Here is a 21,061-nt window from a genome sequence, read left to right as displayed (position 1 = left end):
TTGCATCTCATGCTATAGGAAGGGTCTCAGGTTTGGTATTAGAAGCATTGAGATATAACATCTCATGCTATAGGAAGGGTCTCAGGATTGGAATTGGAAGGAGTTGGATATCACATCTCATGCTATAGGAAGGGTCTCAGGTTTGGAATGGGAAGGAGTTGGATAGCACATACCATGCTATAGGAAGGTTCTCAGGTTTGGCATTAGAAGCATTGAGATATCACATCTCATGCTATAGGAAGGGTCTCAGGGTTGGAATGGGAAGGAGTTGGATATCACATCTCATGCTATAGGAAGGGTCTCAGGTTTGGTATTAGAAGCACTGAGATATCACATCTGATGGTACAGGATGCATCTCAGGTTAGGAATGGCAAGGAGTCAGATTTCAAATCTCATGCTACAGGTAGGATCTCAGGTTTTTTGTGGGAAGGAGTTGGATACCACATCTGATGCTTTAGGAAGGGTCTCAGGTTGGGAATCTGAAGGAGTTAGACATCACATCTCATGCTATAGGAAGGGTCTCAGGTTTTGTATGGGAAGGAGTTGGATATCACATCTCATGTTATAGGAAGGGTCTCAGGTTTGGAATGGGAAGGAGTTGGTCATCACATCTCATGTTATAGGAAGGGTCTCAGGTTTGGTATTAGAAGCATTGAGATATCACATCTTATGCTACAGGAAGGGTCTCTGGTTTGGAAAGGGAAGGAGTTGGATATCACATCTCATGCTATAGGAAGGGTATCAATTTTGGAATGGGAAGGAGTTTGATATCACATCTCAGGTTTGGAATGGGAAGGAGTTGGATATCACATCTCATGCTATATGAACTGGGTGGTCAGTCATAATCTCGAAATTAGAAATCTCGAAAAATAAAATCTCGAATTTATTATACCTAAAAAAAAAAATCTCGAAAGTCATATTCTCGAATTTTTTTCTAGCAATCTTGAATCTATGTCAATAGTTCAGGTAAGTACAATACAAATAATTAAACAAACATCATATTTAGTAGTTAAGTCTATAGCTTTTTATTCTTTTATAAATTGTTTTATTTTTAATTTTACCTAATAACTTGTTTTAAAATATGAAAGTATTGTAATACAACTTATTTAATGGTTTATACATATATATATATATATATGGTTACAGATATGTTATGTTAAACTGAATAATATTTTGTAACATGTAATATATCTATTTTCCACTAGATGGTGGTATTGCATCAATAATAACCAGTAGTATACATTTAAACTTTGTGTCTGTTTACTTATTTAAATGCACGTAACGTAATCCTACGTAAAGCGTAACCGCCATTTTTAAAGTTCAATTTGTATCGGGTTCTGCAGGGGTCGCGTCTCCGTCATGGTGTTCCTGTATTTTAATGGATTTTTCTTTTTTTTTCATTTGGATTGCCTTTTTTTCACCGGATTTACTTGGATTCGATGGACTATGGATTTTTAGCGGATTTACCTGGATTTGATGGACTATGGATTTCCAACGGATTTACCTGGATTTGCTGGATTATGGATTATGGTGCATCGTGGTATTTTCTTTTCAATGGCATGTTTTTTTTTAGGAGTCGTATTGGTTTTTCTGACTTCATGTGAACTTTTCTTGTTTTTTCCCATGGAATTGCTTGGTTATTTTTTTATTTTGATCGTGTTTTTCCTGGATGTGCACTCTGATTTTTCTTGGCTTTTTTTATGGAATAGACTGGTTTTTCTCTTTCGCGAATGTGTTTTTCCTGGATCTGTATTTGGATTTTTTCCATGGTTTTTTTGGGTTTCTTTCCAATGGATTCCTGTCCCAGTTCCTGTATTTTGGATCACCAGGATTTTTTATTCGGAATCACTATCGCCATGGCACAATGGATTTGACTTTTACCCGAAACGTGAGTGATTTTTTTTTTAACATTTCAAGTTGAATGCCACAGAGTCTAAAAAGGTTTCTTTATTTTGTGGGTCAAAAGCTTGTATTAACTGTACCAGTTTTCCTTCATAGTCTCTGTATTTTTTTCTCGGTTGTGCCTGGTTAGCTAATGAAATTGTTTGTGCCATTTTAAATTGCTGGTGTTGTTCTTCATCTTGTAAGTCTCGTAAAAAATGCCACAATGTGGGGTTATGGATGTTAAAGTGTTTGTTTAACCTGCTGTGCCATCCCTCCAGGGCGTTATTTGTTCTTGGTGTATTTTCTTTGGTTGCTTGGTAACAATTCCATAAATTCACTGGGTATTTTGGCCTTCTTCGTGTGCCACTTCTGGTTAATTGTCCAATCCAAGTGTTTTCAAAATAGTCCAACAAATCACTAAATTCCTCATCATGATTTTTATAATACGCACTGTCAATTAAATGTTCATAAAAATCAATTACATAATCTATCTCTACAAATGCTAATGCAAAACGTTTTTTAATATTAAACTGGTAGCAACTGTCCTCTGTGTATTTTGTGTTTAGACCTAATTTCTGCAATTTGCGCCATATGCTCTGCGTGAAGTGAAAAAAACATCCTTGAATTCGTGTATCCTTGTAAACTGATGAAAATCCTTTGATTTGTGCTGATTCGTAATCCATGATTATTGTTGCAGGGTTTGCCTCAGGGCTAGTTTGTTTAATTTTACTAAACACGATTCTGTACGCCTCTTCAGTCTTTTTCGGCATTAATGTATACACAAGTGGAATGATTTTGCCGTTTATTGTGCCATGAATGGTGTAAAACTGTAGGAATGGTTGCGGGCATACTTGAAAAGTTGCGTCACTTTGCCATTTGTCACTTTGAGTCAGATGGTGAAAATTACTTGCAGTGGAGAAATTAATATTTTTTCATTGGTTAAATCAAGAGTTGCTTGGTGAAAAATGTCTCCATTTTTTATTATTTTTAATACATCAGGGATTGTAATGTCTTGAAAAAGCGTTGGTACAGGTGGCATATTTTCTTTTTGATTTCTCGCTCTGTTTATGGTTCGTTGCATCAACTTCTCAGCCGGTAACTGTGCCGTGATATGTCTTGGTAATTGGTCACATACTTTTGCCAGAACACATCCACTTGGTTCCCCGTGACTTTCTTCGGCCTTTCTTTTTAGCTCTGAGAGCGTTATTTTTATAATAATATTTGTTTGGTCAGGTAGATGATTATGTTCGTTTTTACTGTGCACATTCGTTCCCTCAGTAATAGCTCGAGCGCTGCATTTATTTTTTTTGTATTCGGCGCATTTCCAGTAAACACGGTTATTTTTCTCATACTCCTTATGGTAAACGTATCCGTTTAAAGTCAGCTGCTTTCCTCCCTTTTGATTTGTCACAAATTCCATTTTGTTTTCCATTTCTTATTCTAAAACAAACGGAAGAAATGTTTTCTGTCATATATTTCTATGTCATATGCTTTTTTACTGTTTATCCACATGATTGTTTTATAAATAGTACCTGTTGTCTTGCGAAGTAAAGCCAAGCGATTTCCCGCAGTACAGCGTCAAGTGTCGTCCTGTCAGGTAATGACAGTTTGGCACAATCGTTATTCCTATCTTGGTACCCTAACAAGGTTCTTTACTCTTGCTTTTCACCTATCAGTTTAACCCCTTCTAAACTCTTGTTTCGATTACGTAGGTTGAGAGTAGGGTGGGGGGGTGGGGGTAGTTGGCGCTAGCTGCGGGGTGCCGGGTAAGGGGGTGGTGGAGCGGGGGGGATGGGGGGGGAACCCCCCATCATACAATGCTATTTTTTTTTCTTTATTTCTACTCACGCATGTTCGTATTTTTTTTTTCGACATTTACATATTCGAGATATTGACCCTTTTAATGCTATGTATATATTTTCGATATTTTTATTTTCGATATTTTTTTTCTCCAGATTTTTGTAGTTCGAGATTGTTTTTTCGGTATTTTGACTATAAACCGCTATAAGAAGGGTCTCAGGTTTGGAAAGGGAAGGAGTTGGATATCACATTTCATGCTATAGGATGGTCTCAGGTTTCGTATTAGAAGCACTGAGATATCACATCTCATGTTATAGGAAGGGTCTCAGGATTGGAATGGGAAGGAGTTGGATATCACATCTCATGCTATAGGAAGGGTCTCAGGATTGGAATGGGAAGGGTTTGGATATCACATCTCTTGCTATAGAAAGGGTCCCGGGTTGGGTAATAGAAGCATTGATATATCACATCTCATGGTATAGGAAGGGTCTCAGGGTTGGAATGGGAAGGAGTTGGATATCACATCTCATGCTACTGGTAGGATCTCAGGTTTGTAGTGGGAAGGAGTTGGATACCACATCTGATGCTATAGGAAGGATCTTAGGTTTGGAAATGGAAGGAGTTGTTTATCATATCTCATGCTATGGGAAGGGCCTCAGGTTTACTATTAGAAGCATTGAGATATCACATCTCATGCTATAGGAAGGGACTCAGGTTTGTAGTGGGAAGGAGTTGGATACCACATCTGATGCTATAGGAAGGGTCTCAGGTTTGGAATGGGAAGGAGTTGGATATCATATCTCATGTTATAGGAAGGCTTTCAGGTTTGGTATTAGAAGCATTGAGATATCAGATCTCATGCTATAAGAAGGGTCTCAGGATTGGAATGGGAAGGAGTTGGATAGCACATCTCATGCTATAGGAAGGGTCTCAGGATTGGAATGGGAAGGGTTTGGATATCACATCTCTTGCTATAGAAAGGGTCCCGGGTTGGGTAATAGAAGCATTGATATATCACATCTCATGGTATAGGAAGGGTCTCAGGGTTGGAATGGGAAGGAGTTGGATATCACATCTCATGCTACTGGTAGGATCTCAGGTTTGTAGTGGGAAGGAGTTGGATACCACATCTGATGCTATAGGAAGGATCTTAGGTTTGGAAATGGAAGGAGTTGTTTATCATATCTCATGCTATGGGAAGGGCCTCAGGTTTACTATTAGAAGCATTGAGATATCACATCTCATGCTATAGGAAGGGACTCAGGTTTGTAGTGGGAAGGAGTTGGATACCACATCTGATGCTATAGGAAGGGTCTCAGGTTTGGAATGGGAAGGAGTTGGATATCATATCTCATGTTATAGGAAGGCTTTCAGGTTTGGTATTAGAAGCATTGAGATATCAGATCTCATGCTATAAGAAGGGTCTCAGGATTGGAATGGGAAGGAGTTGGATAGCACATCTCATGCTATAGGAAGGGTCTCAGGTTTGGAATGGGAAAGAGTTGGATATCAAATCTCATGCTATAGGAAGGATCTCGAGTTGGGTAATAGAAGCATTGAGATATCACATCTCATGCTATAGGAAGGGTCTCAGGGTTAAAATGGGAAGGAGTTGGATATCACATCTCATGCTACAGGAAGGGTCTCTGGTTTGGAATGGGAATTAGTTGGATATCACATCTCATGCTATAGGAAGGGTCTCAGGTTTGGAATGGGAAGGAGTTGGATATCACATTTCATGCTATACGAAGGGTCTCAGGTTTGGTATTAGAAGCATTGAGATATCACATCTCATGCTATAGGAAGGGTCTCAGGTTTGGAATGGGAAGGAGTTGGATATCACATCTCATGTTATAGGAAGGGTCTCAGGTTTGGTATTAGAAGCATTGAGATATCACATCTCATGCTATAGGAAGGGTCTCAGGATTGGAATGGGAAGGAGTTGGATATTGCATCTCATGCTATAGGAAGGGTCTCAGGTTTGGTATTAGAAGCATTGAGATATAACATCTCATGCTATAGGAATGGTCTCAGGATTGGAATTGGAAGGAGTTGGATATCACATCTCATGCTATAGGAAGGGTCTCAGGTTTGGAATGGGAAGGAGTTGGATAGCACATACCATGCTATAGGAAGGTTCTCAGGTTTGGCATTAGAAGCATTGAGATATCACATCTCATGCTATAGGAAGGGTCTCAGGCTTGGAATGGGAAGGAGTTCGATATCACATCTCATGTTATAGGAAGGTTCTCAGGTTTGGTATTAGAAGCACTGAGATATCACATCTCATGGTACAGGATGCATCTCAGGTTAGGAATGGCAAGGAGTCAGATACCAAATCTCATGCTACAGGTAGGATCTCAGGTTTGTTTTGGGAAGGAGTTGGATACCACATCTGATGCTTTAGGAAGGGTCTCAGGTTTGGAATCGGAAGGAGTTAGATATCACATCTCATGCTATAGGATGGTCTCAGGTTTGGTATTAGAAGCACTGAGATATCACATCTCATGTTATAGGAAGTGTCTCAGGATTGGAATGGGAAGGAGTTGGATATCACATCTCATGCTATAGGAAGGGTCTCAGGATTGGAATGGGAAGGGTTTGGATATCACATCTCTTGCTATAGAAAGGGTCTCGGGTTGGGTAATAGAAGCATTGATATATCACATCTCATGGTATAGGAAGGGTCTCAGGGTTGGAATGGGAAGGAGTTGGATATCACATCTCATTCTACTGGTAGGATCTCAGGTTTGTAGTGGGAAGGAGTTGGATAACACATCTGATGCTATAGGAAGGATCTTAGGTTTGGAAATGGAAGGAGTTGTTTATCAGATCTCATGCTATGGGAAGGGCCTCAGGTTTGCTATTAGAAGCATTGAGATATCACATCTCATGCTATAGGAAGGGACTCAGGATTGGATTGGGAAGGAGTTGGATATCACATCTAATGCTATAGGAAGGGTCTCAGGTTTGGAATCTGAAGGAGTTGGATATCACACCTCGTGAAATAGGAAGGGTCTCAGGTTTGTTAATATAAGCATTGAGATATCACATCTCATGATATAGGAAGGGTCTCAGGTTTGGAATGGGAAGGAGTTGGATATCATATCTCATGTTATAGGAAGGCTCTCAGGTCTGGTATTAGAAGCATTGAGATATCAGATCTCATGCTATAAGAAGGGTCTCAGGATTGGAATGGGAAGGAGTTGGATATCACATCTCATGCTATAGGAAGGGTCTCAGGTTTGGAATGGGAAAGAGTTGGATATCAAATCTCATGCTATAGGAAGGGTCTCGAGTTGGGTAATAGAAGCATTGAGATATCACATCTCATGCTATAGGAAGGGTCTCAGGGTTAAAATGGGAAGGAGTTGGATATCACATCTCATGCTACAGGAAGGGTCTCTGGTTTGGAATGGGAATTAGTTGGATATCACATCTCATGCTATAGGAAGGGTCTCAGGTTTGGAATGGGAAGGAGTTGGATATCACATTTCATGCTATATGAAGGGTCTCAGGTTTGGTATTAGAAGCATTGAGATATCACATCTCATGCTATAGGAAGGGTCTCAGGTTTGGAATGGGAAGGAGTTGGATATCACATCTCATGTTATAGGAATGGTCTCAGGTTTGGTATTAGAAGCATTGAGATATCACATCTCATGCTATAGGAAGGGTCTCAGGATTGGAATGGGAAGGAGTTGGATATTGCATCTCATGCTATAGGAAGGGTCTCAGGTTTGGTATTAGAAGCATTGAGATATAACATCTCATGCTATAGGAAGGGTCTCAGGATTGGAATTGGAAGGAATTGGATATCACATCTCATGCTATAGGAAGGGTCTCAGGTTTGGAATGGGACGGAGTTGGATAGCACATACCATGCTATAGGAAGGTTCTCAGGTTTGGTATTAGAAGCACTGAGATATCACATCTCATGGTACAGGATGCATCTCAGGTTAGGAATGGCAAGGAGTCAGATACCAAATCTCATGCTACAAGTAGGATCTCAGGTTTGTTGTGGGAAGGAGTTGGATACCACATCTGATGCTTTAGGAAGGGTCTCAGGTTTGGAATCTGAAGGAGTTAGATATCACATCTCATGCTATAGGATGGTCTCAGGTTTGGTATTAGAAGCACTGTGATATCACATCTGATGTTATAGGAAGGGTCTCAGGATTGCAATGGGAAGGAGTTGGATATCACATCTCATGCTATAGGAAGGGTCTCAGGATTGGAATGTGAAGGGTTTGGATATCACATCTCTTGCTATAGAAAGGGTCTCGGGTTGGGTAATAGAAGCATTGATATATCACATCTCATGGTATAGGAAGGGTCTCAGGGTTGGAATGGGAAGGAGTTGGATATCACATCTCATGCTACTGGTAGGATCTCAGGTTTGTAGTGGGAAGGAGTTGGATACCACATCTGATGCTATAGGAAGGATCTTAGGTTTGGAAATGGAAGGAGTTGTTTATCAGATCTCATGCTATGGGAAGGGCCTCAGGTTTGCTATTAGAAGCATTGAGATATCACATCTCATGCTATAGGAAGGGACTCAGGATTGGATTGGGAAGGAGTTGGATATCACATCTAATGCTATAGGAAGGGTCTCAGGTTTGGAATCTGAAGGAGTTGGATATCACACCTCGTGAAATAGGAAGGGTCTCAGGTTTGTTATTATAAGCATTGAGATATCACATCTCATGATATAGGAAGGGTCTCAGGTTTGGAATGGGAAGGAGTTGGATATAATATCTCATGTTATAGGAAGGCTCTCAGGTTTTGTATTAGAAGCATTGAGATATCAGATCTCATGCTATAAGAAGGGTCTCAGGATTGGAATGGGAAGGAGTTGGATATCACATCTCATGCTATAGGAAGGGTCTCAGGTTTGGAATGGGAAAGAGTTGGATATCAAATCTCATGCTATAGGAAGGGTCTCGAGTTGGGTAATAGAAGCATTGAGATATCACATCTCATGCTATAGGAAGGGTCTCAGGGCTAAAATGGGAAGGAGTTGGATATCACATCTCATGCTACAGGAAGGGTCTCTGGTTTGGAATGGGAATTAGTTGGATATCACATCTCATGCTATAGGAAGGGTCTCAGGTTTGGAATGGGAAGGAGTTGGATATCACATCTCATGTTATAGGAAGGGTCTCAGGTTAGGTATTAGAAGCATAGAGATATAACATCTCATGCTATAGGAAGGGTCTCAGGATTGGAATTGGAAGGAATTGGATATCACATCTCATGCTATAGGAAGGGTCTCAGGTTTGGAATGGGACGGAGTTGGATAGCACATACCATGCTATAGGAAGGTTCTCAGGTTTGGTATTAGAAGCACTGAGATATCACATCTCATGGTACAGGATGCATCTCAGGTTAGGAATGGCAAGGAGTCAGATACCAAATCTCATGCTACAAGTAGGATCTCAGGTTTGTTGTGGGAAGGAGTTGGATACCACATCTGATGCTTTAGGAAGGGTCTCAGGTTTGGAATCTGAAGGAGTTAGATATCACATCTCATGCTATAGGATGGTCTCAGGTTTGGTATTAGAAGCACTGTGATATCACATCTGATGTTATAGGAAGGGTCTCAGGATTGCAATGGGAAGGAGTTGGATATCACATCTCATGCTATAGGAAGGGTCTCAGGATTGGAATGTGAAGGGTTTGGATATCACATCTCTTGCTATAGAAAGGGTCTCGGGTTGGGTAATAGAAGCATTGATATATCACATCTCATGGTATAGGAAGGGTCTCAGGGTTGGAATGGGAAGGAGTTGGATATCACATCTCATGCTACTGGTAGGATCTCAGGTTTGTAGTGGGAAGGAGTTGGATACCACATCTGATGCTATAGGAAGGATCTTAGGTTTGGAAATGGAAGGAGTTGTTTATCAGATCTCATGCTATGGGAAGGGCCTCAGGTTTGCTATTAGAAGCATTGAGATATCACATCTCATGCTATAGGAAGGGACTCAGGATTGGATTGGGAAGGAGTTGGATATCACATCTAATGCTATAGGAAGGGTCTCAGGTTTGGAATCTGAAGGAGTTGGATATCACACCTCGTGAAATAGGAAGGGTCTCAGGTTTGTTATTATAAGCATTGAGATATCACATCTCATGATATAGGAAGGGTCTCAGGTTTGGAATGGGAAGGAGTTGGATATAATATCTCATGTTATAGGAAGGCTCTCAGGTTTTGTATTAGAAGCATTGAGATATCAGATCTCATGCTATAAGAAGGGTCTCAGGATTGGAATGGGAAGGAGTTGGATATCACATCTCATGCTATAGGAAGGGTCTCAGGTTTGGAATGGGAAAGAGTTGGATATCAAATCTCATGCTATAGGAAGGGTCTCGAGTTGGGTAATAGAAGCATTGAGATATCACATCTCATGCTATAGGAAGGGTCTCAGGGCTAAAATGGGAAGGAGTTGGATATCACATCTCATGCTACAGGAAGGGTCTCTGGTTTGGAATGGGAATTAGTTGGATATCACATCTCATGCTATAGGAAGGGTCTCAGGTTTGGAATGGGAAGGAGTTGGATATCACATCTCATGTTATAGGAAGGGTCTCAGGTTAGGTATTAGAAGCATAGAGATATCACATCTCATGCTATAGGAAGGGTCTCAGGATTGGAATGGGAAGGAGTTGGATATTGCATCTCATGCTATAGGAAGGGTCTCAGGTTTGGTATTAGAAGCATTGAGATATAACATCTCATGCTAAAGGAAGGGTCTCAGGATTGGAATTGGAAGGAGTTGGATATCACATCTCATGCTATAGGAAGGGTCTCAGGTTTGGAATGGGAAGGAGTTGGATAGCACATACCATGCTATAGGAAGGTTCTCAGGTTTGGCATTAGAAGCATTGAGATATCACATCTCATGCTATAGGAAGGGTCTCAGGCTTGGAATGGGAAGGAGTTCGATATCACATCTCATGTTATAGGAAGGTTCTCAGGTTTGGTATTAGAAGCACTGAGATATCACATCTCATGGTACAGGATGCATCTCAGGTTAGGAATGGCAAGGAGTCAGATACCAAATCTCATGCTACAGGTAGGATCTCAGGTTTGTTGTGGGAAGGAGTTGGATACCACATCTGATGCTTTAGGAAGGGTCTCAGGTTTGGAATCTGAAGGAGTTAGATATCACATCTCATGCTATAGGAAGGGTCTCAGGTTTGGTATGGGAAGGAGTTGGATATCACATCTCATGTTATAGGAAGGGTCTCAGGTTTGGTATTAGAAGCATGAGATATCCCATCTTATGCTACAGGAAGGGTCTCTGGTTTGGAAAGGGAAGGAGTTGGATATCACATCTCATGCTATAGGAAGGGTATCAGGTTTGGAATGGGAAGGAGTTTGATATCACATCTCATGTTATAGGAAGGGTCTCAGGTTTGGAATGGGAAGGAGTTGGATATCACATCTCATGCTATAAGAAGGGTCTCAGGTTTGGAATGGGAAGGAGTTGGATATCACATTTCATGCTATAGGATGGTCTCACGTTTGGTATTAGAAGCACTGAGAGATCACATCTCATGTTATAGTAAGGGTCTCAGGATTGGAATGGGAAGGAGTTGGATATCACACCTCGTGAAATAGGAAGGGTCTCAGGTTTGTTATTATAAGCATTGAGATATCACATCTCATGATATAAGAAGGGTCTCAGGTTTGGAATGGGAAGGAGTTGGATATCATATCTCATGTTATAGGAAGGCTCTCAGGTTTGGTATTAGAAGCATTGAGATATCAGATCTCATGCTATAAGAAGGGTCTCAGGATTGGAATGGGACGGAGTTGGATATCACATCTCATGCTATAGGAAGGGTCTCAGGTTTGGAATGGGAAAGAGTTGGATATCAAATCTCATGCTATAGGAAGGGTCTCGAGTTGGGTAATAGAAGCATTGAGATATCACATCTCATGCTATAGGAAGGGTCTCAGGGTTAAAATGGGAAGGAGTTGGATATCACATCTCATGCTACAGGAAGGGTCTCTGGTTTGGAATGGGAATTAGTTGGATATCACATCTCATGCTATAGGAAGGGTCTCAGGTTTGGAATGGGAAGGAGTTGGATATCACATTTCATGCTATATGAAGGGTCTCAGGTTTGGTATTAGAAGCATTGAGATATCACATCTCATGCTATAGGAAGGGTCTCAGGTTTGGAATGGGAAGGAGTTGGATATCACATCTCATGTTATAGGAAGGGTCTCAGGTTTGGTATTAGAAGCATTGAGATATCACATCTCATGCTATAGGAAGGGTCTCAGGATTGGAATGGGAAGGAGTTGGATATTGCATCTCATGCTATAGGAAGGGTCTCAGGTTTGGTATTAGAAGCATTGAGATATAACATCTCATGCTATAGGAAGGGTCTCAGGATTGGAATTGGAAGGAGTTGGATATCACATCTCATGCTATAGGAAGGGTCTCAGGTTTCGAATGGGAAGGAGTTGGATAGCACATACCATGCTATAGGAAGGTTCTCAGGTTTGGCATTAGAAGCATTGAGATTTCACATCTCATGCTATAGGAAGGTTCTCAGGTTTGGTATTAGAAGCACTGAGATATCACATCTCATGGTACAGGATGCATCTCAGGTTAGGAATGGCAAGGAGGCAGATACCAAATCTCATGCTACAGGTAGGATCTCAGGTTTGTTGTGGGAAGGAGTTGGATACCACATCTGATGCTTTAGGAAGGGTCTCAGGTTTGGAATCTGAAGGAGTTAGATATCACATCTCATGCTATAGGAAGGGTCTCAGGTTTGGTATGGGAAGGAGTTGGATATCACATCTCATGTTATAGGAAGGGTCTCAGATTTGGTATTAGAAGCATTGAGATATCACATTTTATGCTACAGGAAGGGTATCAGGTTTGGAATGGGAAGGAGTTTGATATCACATCTCATGTTATAGGAAGGGTCTCAGGTTTGGAATGGGAAGGAGTTGGATATCACATCTCATGCTATAAGAAGGGTCTCAGGTTTGGAATGGGAAGGAGTTGGATATCACATTTCATGCTATAGGATGGTCTAACGTTTGGTATTAGAAGCACTGAGAGATCACATCTCATGTTATAGTAAGGGTCTCAGGATTGGAATGGGAAGGAGTTGGTTATCACATCTCATGCTATAGGAAGGGTCTCAGGATTGGAATGGTAAGGGTTTGGATATCACATCTCTTGCTACAGGAAGGGTCTCGGGTTGGGTAATAGAAGCATTGATATATCACATCTCATGGTATAGGAAGGGTCTCAGGGTTGGAATGGGAAGGAGTTGGATATCACATCTCATGCTATAGGAAGGGTCTCAGGTTTGGAATGGGAAGGAGTTGGATATCACATTTCATGCTATAGGAAGGGTCTCAGGTTTGGTATTAGAAGCATTGAGATATCACATCTCATGCTATTGGAAGCTTCTCGGGATTGGAATGGGAAGGAGTTGGATATAACATCTGATGCTATAGGAAAGGTCTCAGGTTTGGAATGGGAAGGAGTTGGATATCACATTTCATGCTATAGGAAGGGTCTGAGGTTTGGTATTAGAAGCACTGAGATATCACATCTCATGCTATAGGAAGGGTCTCGGGATTGGAATGGGAAGGAGTTGGATATCACATTTCATGCTATAGGAAGGGTCTCAAGTTTGGTATTAGAAGCATTGAGATATCACATCTCATGTTATAGGAAGGGTCTCAGGTTTGGTATTAGAAGCATTGAGATATCACATCTCATGCTACAGGAAGGGTCTCTGGTTTGGAAAGGGAAGGAGTTGGATATCACATCTCATGCTATAGGAAGGGTCTCAGGTTTGGAATGGGAAGGAGTTGAATATCACATCTCATGCTATAAGAAGGGTCTCAGGTTTGGAATGTGAAGGAGTTGGATATCACATTTCATGCGATAGGAAGGTTGTCAGGTTTGGTATTAGAAGCATTGAGATATCACATCTCATGCTATAGGAAGGGTCTCAGAATTTGAATGGGAAGGAGTTGGATATAACATCTCATGCTATAGGAAGGGTCTCAGGTTTGGAATGGGAAGGAGTTGGATATCATATTTCATGCTGTAGGAAGGGTCTCATGTTTGGTATTAGAAGCATTGGGATATCACATCTCATGCTATAGGAAGGGTCTCAGGTTTGGAATGGGAAGGAGTTGGATATCACATCTCATGCTATAGGAAGGGTCTCAGGTTTGGTATTAGAAGTATTGAGATATCACATCTCAAGCTATAGGAAGGGTCTCAGGATTGGAATAGGAAGTAGTTGGATATCACGTCTCATGCTATAGGAAGGGTCTCAGGTTTGGAAATGGAAGGAGTTGAATATCACATCTCATGCTATAAGAAGGGTCTCAGGTTTGGAATGTGAAGGAGTTGGATATCACATTTCATGCGGTAGGAAGGTTGTCATGTTTGGTATTAGAAGCATTGAGATATGACATCTCATGCTATAGGAAGGGTCTCAGAATTGGAATGGGAAGGAGTTGGATATAACATCTCATGCTATAGGAAGGGTCTCAGGTTTGGAATGGGAAGGAGTTGGATATCATATTTCATGCTATAGGAAGGGTCTCATGTTTGGTATTAGAAGCATTGGGATATCACATCTCATGCTATAGGAAGGGTCTCAGGTTTGGTATTAGAAGTATTGAGATATCACATCTCATGCTATAGGAAGGGTCTCAGGATTGGAATGGGAAGTAGTTGGATATCACATCTCATGCTATAGGAAGGGTCTCAGGTTGGAATGGGAAGGAGTTGAATATCACATCTCATGTTATAGGAAGGGTCTCAGGTTTGGAATGAGAAGGATTTGGATATCACATCTCATGGTATAGGAAGGGTCTCAGGTTTGGTATTAGAAGCATTGAGATATCACATCTCATGCTACAGGAAGGGTCTCAGGTTTGGAATGAGAAGGAGTTGGACATCACATCTCAGGGTATAGGAAGGGTCTCAGGTTTGGTATTAGAAGCATTGAGATATCACATCTCATGCCACAAGAAGGGTCTCAGGTTTGGAATGGGAATGAGTTTGATATCACTTCTCATGCTATATAAGGGTCTCAGGTTTGGAATGGGAAGGAGTTGGATATCACATCTCATGCTATAAGAAGGGTTTCAGGATTGGAATGGGAAGGAGTTGGATATCACATTTCATTCTATAGGAAGGGTCTCAGGTTTGGTATTAGAAGCATTGCGATATCACATCTCATGCTACAGGAAGGGTCTTTGGTTTGGAATGGGAAGGAGTTGGATAGCACATCTCATGCTATAGGAAGGGTCTCAGGTTTGGAATGGGAAGGAGTTTGATATCACATCTCATGCTATTGGAAGGGTCTCAGGGTTGGTATTAGAAGCATTGAGATATAACATCTCATGCTGTAGGAAGGGTCTCAGGATTGGAATTGGAAGGAGTTGGATATCACATCTCATGCTATAGGAAGGATCTCAGGTTTGGAATGGGAAGGAGTTGGATATCACATACCATGCTATAGGAAGGTTCTCAGGTTTGGTATTAGAAGCATTGAGATATCACATCTCATGCTATAGGAAGGGTCTCAGACTTGGAATGGGAAGGAGTTCGATATCACATCTCATGTTATAGGAAGGTTCTCAGGTTTGGTATTAGAAGCACTGAGATATCACATCTCATGGTACAGGATGCATCTCAGGTTAGGAAGGCAAGGAGTCAGATACCAAATCTCATGCTACAGGTAGGATCTCAGGTTTGTTGTGGGAAGGAGTTGGATACCACATCTGATGCTTTAGGAAGGGTCTTAGGTTTGGAATCTGAAGGAGTTAGATATCACATCTCATGCTATAGGAAGGGTCTCAGGTTTGGTATGGGAAGGAGTTCGATATCACATCTCATGTTATGGGAAGGGTCTCAGGTTTGGAATGGGAAGGAGTTGGATATCACATCTCATGTTATAGGAAGGGTTTCAGGTTTGGTATTAGAAGCATTGAGATATCACATCTTATGCTACAGGAAGGGTCTCTGGTTTGGAATGGGAAGGAGTTGGATATCACATCTCATGCTATAGGAAGGGTCTCAGGTTTGGTATTAGAAGCATTGAGATATCACATCTCATGCTATAGGAAGGGTCTCAGGATTGGAATGGGAAGGAGTTGGATATTGCATCTCATGCTATAGGAAGGGTCTCAGGTTTGGTATTAGAAGCATTGAGATATAACATCTCATGCTATAGGAAGGGTATCAGGTTTGGAATGGAAAGGAGTTTGATATCACATCTCATGCTATAGGAAGGGTCTCAGAATTGGAATGGGAAGGAGTTGGATATAACATCTCATGCTATAGGAAGGGTCTCAGGTTTGGAATGGGAAGGAGTTGGATATCACATTTCATGCTATAGGAAGGGTCTCATGTTTGGTATTAGAAGCATTGGGATATCACATCTCATGCTATAGGAAGGGTCTCAGGTTTGGAATGGGAAGGAGTTGGATATCACATCTCATGCTATAGGAAGGGTCTCAGGTTTGGTATTAGAAGCATTGAGATATCACATCTCATGCTATAGGAAGGGTCTCAGGATTGGAATGGGAAGGAGTTGGATATTGCATCTCATGCTATAGGAAGGGTCTCAGGTTTGGTATTAGAAGCATTGAGATATAACATCTCATGCTATAGGAAGGGTCTCAGGATTGGAATTGGAAGGAGTTGGATATCACATCTCATGCTATAGGAAGGGTCTCAGGTTTGGAATGGGAAGGAGTTGGATAGCACATACCATGCTATAGGAAGGTTCTCAGGTTTGGAATTAGAAGCATTGAGATATCACATCTCATGCTATAGGAAGGGTCTCAGGCTTGGAATGGGAAGGAGTTCGATATCACATCTCATGTTATAGGAAGGTTCTCAGGTTTGGTATTAGAAGCACTGAGATATCACATCTCATGGTACAGGATGCATCTCAGGTTAGGAATGGCAAGGAGTCAGATACCAAATCTCATGCTACAGGTAGGATCTCAGGTTTGTTGTGGGAAGGAGTTGGATACCACATCTGATGCTTTAGGAAGGGTCTCAGGTTTGGAATCTGAAGGAGTTATATATCACATCTCATGCTATAGGAAAGGTCTCAGGTTTGGTATGGTATGGGAAGGAGTTGGATATCACATCTCATGTTATAGGAAGAGTCTCAGGTTTGGTATTAGAAGCATTGAGATATCACATCTTATGCTACAGGAAGGGTCTCTGGTTTGGAAAGGGAAGGAGTTGGATATCACATCTCATGCTATAGGAAGGGTATCAGATTTGGAATGGGAAGGAGTTTGATATCACATCTCATGTTATAGGAAGGGTCTCAGGTTTGGAATGGGAAGGAGTTGGATATCACATCTCATGCTATAAGAAGGGTCTCAGGTTTGGAATGGGAAGGAGTTGGATATCACATTTCATGATATAGGATGGTCTCACGTTTGGTATTAGAAGCACTGAGAGATCACCTCTCATGTTATAGTAAGGGTCTCATGATTGGAATGGGAAGGAGTTGGATATCACATCTCATGCTATAGGAATGGTCTCAGGATTGGAATGGGAAGGGTTTGGATATCACATCTCTTGCTACAGGAAGGGTCTCGGGTTGGGTAATAGAAGCATTGATATATCACATCTCATGGTATAGGAAGGGTCTCAGGGTTGGAATGGGAAGGAGTTGGATATCACATCTCATGCTATTGGAAGGGTCTCAGGTTTGGAATGGGAAGGAGTTGGATATCACATTTCATGCTATAGGAAGGGTCTCAGGTTTGGTATTAGAAGCATTGAGATATCACATCTCATGCTATCGGAAGCGTCTCGGGATTGGAATGGGAAGGAGTTGGATATAACATCTGATGCTATAGGAAAGGTCTCAGGTTTGGAATGGGAAGGAGTTGGATATCACATTTCATGCTATAGGAAGGGTCTCAGGTTTGGTATTAGAAGCATTGAGATATCACATCTCATGCTATAGGAAGGGTCTCGGGATTGGAATGGGAAGGAGTTGGATATCACATTTCATGCTATAGGAAGGGTCTCAAGTTTGGTATTAGAAGCATTGAGATATCACATCTCATGTTATAGGAAGGGTCTCAGGTTTGGTATTAGAAGCATTGAGATATCACATCCCATGCTACAGGAAGGGTCTCTGGTTTGGAAAGGGAAGGAGTTGGGTATCACATCTCATGCTATAGGAAGGGTCTCAGGTTTGGAATGGGAAGGAGTTGGATATCACATCTCATGCTATAAGAAGGGTCTCAGGTTTGGAATGGGAAGGAGTTGGATATCACATTTCATGCTATAGGAAGGGTCTCATGTTTGGTATTAGAAGCATTGGGATATCACATCTCATGTTATAGGAAGGGTCTCAGGTTTGGAATGGGAAGGAGTTGGATATCACATCTCATGCTATAAGAAGGGTCTCAGGTTTGGAATGGGAAGGAGTTGGATATCACATTTCATGCTATAGGATGGTCTCACGTTTTGTATTAGAAGCACTGAGATATCACATCTCATGTTATAGTAAGGGTCTCAGGATTGGAATGGGAAGGAGTTGGATATCACATCTCATGCTATAGGAAGGGTCTCAGGATTGGAATGGGAAGGATTTGGATATCACATCTCTTGCTACAGGAAGGGTCTCGGGTTGGGTAATAGAAACATTGATATATCACATCTCATGGTATAGGAAGGCTCTCAGGCTTGGAATGGGAAGGAGTTGGATATCACATCTCATGCTATAGGAAGGGTCTCAGGTTTGGAATGGGAAGGAGTTGGATATCACATTTCATGCTATAGGAAGGGTCTCAGGTTTGGTATTAGAAGCACTGAGATATCACATCTCATGTTATAGTAAGGGTCTCAGGATTGGAATGGGAAGGAGTTGGATATCACATCTCATGCTATAGGAAGGGTCTCAGGATTGGAATGGGAAGGATTTGGATATCACATCTCTTGCTACAGGAAGGGTCTCGGGTTGGGTAATAGAAACATTGATATATCACATCTCATGGTATAGGAAGGCTCTCAGGCTTGGAATGGGAAGGAGTTGGATATCACATCTCATGCTATAGGAAGGGTCTCAGGTTTGGAATGGGAAGGAGTTGGATATCACATTTCATGCTATAGGAAGGGTCTCAGGTTTGGTATTAGAAGCACTGAGATATCACATCTCATGTTTTAGTAAGGGTCTCAGGATTGGAATGAGAAGGAGTTGGATATCACGTCTCATGCTATAGGAAGGGTCTCAGGTTTGGAATGGGAAGGAGTTGAATATCACATCTCATGCTATAAGAAGGGTCTCAGGTTTGGAATGTGAAGGAGTTGGATATCACATTTCATGCGATAGGAAGGTTGTCAGGTTTGGTATTAGAAGCATTGAGATATCACATCTCATGCTATAGGAAGGGTCTCAGGTTTGGAATGGGAAGGAGTTGGATATCATATTTCATGCTATAGGAAGGGTCTCATGTTTGGTATTAGAAGCATTGGGATATCACATCTCATGCTATAGGAAGGGTCTCAGGTTTGGAATGGGAAGGAGTTGGATATCACATCTCATGCTATAGGAAGGGTCTCAGGTTTGGTATTAGAAGTATTGAGATATCACATCTCATGCTATAGGAAGGGTCTCAGGATTAGAATGGGAAGTAGTTGGATATGACATCTCATGCTATAGGAAGGGTCTCAGGTTGGAATGGGAAGGAGTTGAATATCACATCTCATGTTATAGGAAGGGTCTCAGGTTTGGAATGAGAAGGATTTGGATATCACATCTCATGGTATAGGAAGGGTCTCAGGTTTGGTATTAGAAGCATTGAGATATCACATCTCATGCTACAGGAAGGGTCTCAGGTTTGGAATGAGAAGGAGTTGGACATCACATCTCAGGGTATAGGAAGGGTCTCAGGTTTGGTATTAGAAGCATTGAGATATCACATCTCATGCCACAAGAAGGGTCTCAGGTTTGGAATGGGAATGAGTTTGATATCACTTCTCATGCTATATAAGGGTCTCAGGTTTGGAATGGGAAGGAGTTGGATATCACATCTCATGCTATAAGAAGGGTCTCAGGATTGGAATGGGAAGGAGTTGGATATCACATTTCATTCTATAGGAAGGGTCTCAGGTTCGGTATTAGAAGCATTGCGATATCACATCTCATGCTACAAGAAGGGTCTTTGGTTTGGAATGGGAAGGAGTTGGATAGCACATCTCATGCTATAGGAAGGGTCTCAGGTTTGGAATGGGAAGGAGTTTGATATCACATCTCATGCTATAGGAAGGGTCTCAGGTTTGGTATTAGAAGCATTGAGATATAACATCTCATGCTGTAGGAAGGGTCTCAGGATTGGAATTGGAAGGCGTTGGATATCACATCTCATGTTATAGGAAGGATCTCAGGTTTGGAATGGGAAGGAGTTGGATATCACATCTCATGTTATAGGAAGGGTCTCAGGTTTGGTATTAGAAGCATTGAGATATCACATCTCATGCTATAGGAAGGGTCTCAGGATTGGAATGGGAAGGAGTTGGATATTGCATCTCATGCTATAGGAGGGGTCTCAGGTTTGGTATTAGAAGCATTGAGATATAACATCTCATGCTATAGGAATGGTCTCAGGATTGGAATTGGAAGGAGTTGGATATCACATCTCATGCTATAGGAAGGGTCTCAGGTTTGGAATGGGAAGGAGTTGGATAGCACATACCATGCTATAGGAAGGTTCTTAGGTTTGGCATTAGAAGCATTGAGATATCACATCTCATGCTATAGTAAGGGTCTCAGGCTTGGAATGGGAAGGAGTTCGATATCACATCTCATGTTATAGGAAGGTTCTCAGGTTTGGTATTAGAAGCACCCAGATATCACATCTCATGGTACAGGATGCATCTCAGGTTAGGAATGGCAAGGAGTCAGATACCAAATCTCATGCTACAGGTAGGATCTCAGGTTTGTTGTGGGAAGGAGTTGGATACCACATCTGATGCTTTAGGAAGGGTCTCAGGTTTGGAATCTGAAGGAGTTAGATATCACATCTCATGCTATAGGATGGTCTCAGGTTTGGTATTAGAAGCACTGAGATATCACATCTCATGGTACAGGATGCATCTCAGGTTAGGAATGGCAAGGAGTCAGATACCAAATCTCATGCTACAGGTAGGATATCAGGTTTGTTGTGGGAAGGAGTTGGATACCACATCTGTTGCTTTAGGAAGGGTCTCAGGTTTGGAATCTGAAGGAGTTAGATATCACATCTCATGCTATAGGAAGGGTCTCAGGTTTGCAATGGGAAAGAGTTGGATATCAAATTTCATGCTATAGGAAGGATCTCGAGTTGGGT

This window comes from Ambystoma mexicanum, unplaced genomic scaffold (genome assembly GCF_040938575.1).
Source record: "Ambystoma mexicanum isolate Mex_15411 unplaced genomic scaffold, UKY_AmexF1_1 Mex_scaf3, whole genome shotgun sequence".
Classification (NCBI taxonomy): domain Eukaryota; kingdom Metazoa; phylum Chordata; class Amphibia; order Caudata; family Ambystomatidae; genus Ambystoma; species Ambystoma mexicanum.
The sequence above is the reverse complement of the archived record's forward strand: the minus strand, read 5'-3'. Positions refer to the sequence as shown.